We start from the raw sequence: 5012 nt of genomic DNA, 5'->3' as shown, positions 1-5012 counted from the left end.
TAATTAAATAAAATTTTCAAATAATTAAAAAGAACAAATAAAATAGAATGACGTCATTAATGAGATAAAACTTTATTATTTTATTAAAGCATTGTTTTATTGTAAACAACATACTTTTAATTTTAAGAAAAAACATTATATTTATTAGTCCAATGTTGAACTTATATTAAGGTGGTGTTTGGTTAAAGATATTAAGTAGTGACTAATGAGAATAAAAATAAAAGAAACTGTTTGATTTTATATAAATATAATTGATGTGATGTTATTATGTTGCTATTGTCATGTTGAAATGTCATAAGATGCATTGGATTATAATACAATTCACTTCCCAAAAATAAACACGAAATAGAATGGATAAATGAAAGGAACAAATATTTATGGGAAAAGTTATCCGTCTTCCTAGTCTTCGACACATGAAAAGGGCGTGAAAAATTCTTTTCTTGCGTCGAAATAATAACAAATTTGTGATATTGTTCGTCAAAGATTCCTAGTGTTAGTTTCGATTTTTTACAGACGTATCAGAACGTCTTTTAAAGTTATTACCTATTTAATTTTTTATTATATTTATATTATATTAATTACATGTACTATAAATCTACCAACAAAAGAGCAAGTGAAAATTCATTCAGTAAATAGATATTCTTCAATGAACTTAAAAAAAACTGGGAGAAATGAAAATTTATTCTCATTTTCACTTCTTGTCATTTTCATTTTCATTTATCAACATGAACCAAATAGACCCTAAAATCTATCAAAGGTAAGCAGAAAACATGGAGTTGATATTAAATCACCATATGATCACTAATAAAAAATGTATTCTACTGAAATACTAAGAACTTTGAATGAAAAATTTAATTGACATGTCCTGGGCCATAATATAATCTAATATAATGCTAAAAAGATAATCACCCAAGTTATTCAAACTATAATAAACAAAACTATCAATTGTGAGAAATTGAGAGACTGAATTAAACACTAATCAAGCGTTGGCCTCATCATCGTTGACAATAAACTTTCTTTTATGTGTAGTGGTTGGAGTAGCATTGTTACACGGCTGGATCCCATAAATAGCATCCAAATTCTTCATGTCACTCAAAACAATCTCCTATGTCATTTGAAAACCACATAAAAATACAAACAAAATAACTTAAACATAAGGGACACGATTTAAAGTTCTTGGAAGATAGATAAAATGATACAACAAACAACTGGAAATATGGGTTTTACATTAAAAAAAATACTAATCGTGGTTGAATCAACATGCTTGTATTCTTTCTCCAGAACATAATTTGGATCAAAAACCTTAAAGACAGTAAAGATATCGTTGTTGTGTTTGATATTATATTAAGACAGTTACAGGCAGAATACAAACTTTTTCCCACAAAGGGAAGTAATTTTGCATGGTAAGTTGTCCTTGTCCGGATCAGATTTGTTTAATAGCTTCAAAGGAGAAGAGTCTACCATCCTCTCAGTAAGTTTGTGAAGCACAACACAGTTGACAACACCGGTGTCATCCCGAATAGACAAATGTAATTTGAACCTGATCACAAATGGCATAATGATTGAAGATGTAAATTATGAAAATGGTTAGCAAGCGTTAAAAGTTTGGAGCACTTGCAATGTCAAAGCATTCTTGTACGCAACATTACAAAAAGCACATATGTAGACACCGTCAATAAGATTGACTTTTCTACAGCATCCTTGATAACCTAAATAGAACCATTCATATTGTGTTTCATTATGTTCAATAACTCCCAAGATGGTTATGATGTAACCATACGCACATTAAATAAGAGGATGTTAGTGTAGAATCAAAAATTGTTTGATCATAATTGATATGCATTGATTATTCAACGCATAAAGTATCCATTTCTTTACTTATTAGGTAGTTTATTTTCTTTTATCCCAACCTTGAGTCCTTTTTATTACATTATTTTCCATTTGCTTTTACTTGGAGCTAAATTAAGTGACTTGTCTTTGCACCATTAGAGTAGAAGAAATCTTAACTTGAAAGCATAATGTTCTCTGTTGTAGCATTCCAACAACATTGAACTTTCATAAAGCGGCTTTTAGGGAAGAGCTTAAGGATTCAACTGCCGATTAAGGAGTAAGACAAATTTTTGTTAATTCGGTGGATAAAGACCTCTACAGCTAGGATGAAGGATTTTTGGAGGTTACTTTTGTTTTGATGTGATGCTACCTTTTTCTCTTTTAGCCTTTTGTCTCCTTTTTTGAAACCATGGCTTTTCCAAGACTTTTGTCCTCTTGCTTGGCTCTTTTATAGAAATAGGACCCCTTGGTTGCTCTCATAATTCATCCCAAAATCACTTAAGAATCAGATCTGTAGTTCATATGTTTATGCAAGTTAGTTTTTAATTTTCTTTAGTGTTCTTCATTATGAGTTGCTGCAACATTGTTCTTACTTTATTTACTTTTCTTGTCTTTTAATTTCTGCTCTTTACATTCAGTCATTTACTTTCCGTCATTTATATTTATGTCTTCACTTTTTGTTCTTTATATTCCTTGTCATTTAATTTCTGTAATCACTAGCTGATTCCATTAGCTTGGTGTAAGACAAATGGTGAAATGTTAAACCGAAGGAAAGTGGATGTTGTTTCGCAATAACAATGTTCCACTATTTCATTCAAGTTTTTATAAAAACCAAGTACACTTCTTGACGAGTTGATCACTTTGAAAGTATTAAAGTGCTATGATCTTAGAGATAAGCCATTGAATGCACGTCAACTTGAATGATATAAGAGGTAAACTTGAGAAAGTTACCAACAAGAAGACTTGTCATTTATGTCTTTCAAATTAACTCCCGACAGGTTGGTCTCTCTTTAAAAGTGTTAAAGTGCGGTAGATTCGAAGATGAACTATCTAAAATACACGCCAACTTGAATGATATGGGAATCGGCTCGAGAGAGGGATTTTTAATAAAGAGATTTATTTATCCGTATATTTTGAAGACACCATTTTGTCGCTATCCCTGGTCCGGATACCACATAGAGATATGGGTTATAAGCTATAACATAGTGTAATGGTGAAGTTCGAGAGGAATACCTTCAAAATAGATGGTGGAACTAGTTTTGGCTTACTGTATGATGTAGCATTCCTACAACATTGTCTGCTAGAATTTGTGTTTGCATTTCACCATAAGTCTTACACCCATGCTACCTTTATTTATTATGTTATTTGTAATTATTAACTCAAAGCCAATCAAAATTTTCAAATTCGTCATCTGAAGTTAGTCTTTCAACTCGATATTTTACAACTTAAGATACCTATCTCTGTGGAATACGATACTTGGTTCTTACAATTTTATTACTTGATGGCGATAGTGTTGACATGTGTATACTTGCATGTGTTACCACTTAGTGTTGTAGAGATACAATATCTAGATCCCATCAAGTTTTTGGCGCCGCTGCCGGGGAAAGGCGTAAATCTATGGTTGTTTAGAGATTGAGTCTTGTTAAACTAATTTTTCTACCATATTTGTTTCTTGTCATACGTCTCCATGTGTGTACAAGTAATAAGTTTTTGAGTTTATCTTTATGTGAATATGGATTAAATTGGGCAATCGTTTGGGCCGTATGGATCTGTTTTCTGTGACTTTTGTGGCAAAGATCATTTCTCGTACAGTTGTCCTTCGAACCCCAAGTCTCGTTATTTCATGGGAGATAGTAATTGGGATACCTCACACTTCAATGTTTCTACTAGCATCCTAATTTGTTTTTAAATAGTCAAAATCACGGCACATTCACATCACCAATACCTCCCTACCAAGATTGGAGCAACAATTATTCAAATACTTTTGATCAATCTTAGGAGGAATAAGTTGATTTTTCTAGGAGTTTTCAAGGGGATGATTTTTAATAACTCATTTTTACCCCTTACATTCTCCGAATCTCTTGAAACTATGATGAATGACCATTTGCAAAGTTTGCAAACTATGATAAATGATAACATGCGAAGTATGTTAAACATGCAAAACTCACTAAGAGACATGTCTGTTGCCAATATCACAACTTATGTTGGAGAGCTCATTCATAAGGATGAAAGACAAACCCAAATTCCTATACCAAGTGATATTGAAAAATCTGAGTGTGTTGGTAAGGATGAGAGTGAGGTTAATATTTTAAAAAATAGTCAAGAGATTGAGAGTTCCAAGGAAATACCTGAGCAGTTGATCAACCTTTGTTCACTTCAAAATAGTGAAGAGGTGCAACAAAATTTCAAGATTGTCACTGACCCATGCTTTAATGTTGTGAAGAAAAAACATATTGTTGCAAATACAACAGCGTTTTTGCAGAAAAGTTGTGCAAAAAACCTTCAAGTTATTTTTAAAAATGAACGTGATGATAAATCCAATGACTTGGGAGACTCCATAAAGTCATGTTCAACTGCTAGTGAAGTGATGTGGAGAACTCGTTGTGGGATGAAATGTCCCCCCATTTGTGCCATTAAAATATTTTGTCGTGATCAAGGAGTGAAGCAAGTGGTAAGGAAAGTATTTAAGCATAAGTGGAAAAGGAAACACCAAGATGAGTTTGTGAGGACGATCTCGGTTGAGGAGCATACTGATGTACTTCAGCACTCATTCCAGCAACAACAATAACACTTCAAAGCCTACTCCTTTGGAGTAAGATAGGTTCAATCACTTTACTTTAGTCTCCAATCTTTTTTCCTTTTGAGTCTGGGATAATTCTATATTTTTAGATTTATTTTCTTTACAAGATTGCATGTTCATTGAATGTTACCTTTGATTTCATAGCCTGAATCATTCTAAGGTTGTTAGTCATTCACCTAGTAGATATGTTCTTGCTAGAACTAGCACCATTCTTTTTGGGACACAACTTGACTCACACACCAGTAACACGAGGGGCAAGATATAAGCCTTTCTTCACAACTCACAAATAGCCACTTGTATCCTCTATACACTACACACCCCATATAGCCAGTGAGGGCATTGTCAACATTTCAAGTTTGGGGGAAGGTGTTCCACTAAGGAC

Source organism: Cynara cardunculus (assembly GCF_001531365.2).
Source record: "Cynara cardunculus var. scolymus isolate 2C chromosome LG 10, CcrdV1, whole genome shotgun sequence".
Taxonomy (NCBI): Eukaryota; Viridiplantae; Streptophyta; class Magnoliopsida; order Asterales; family Asteraceae; genus Cynara; species Cynara cardunculus.
This window is presented reverse-complemented; position numbering follows the sequence as displayed.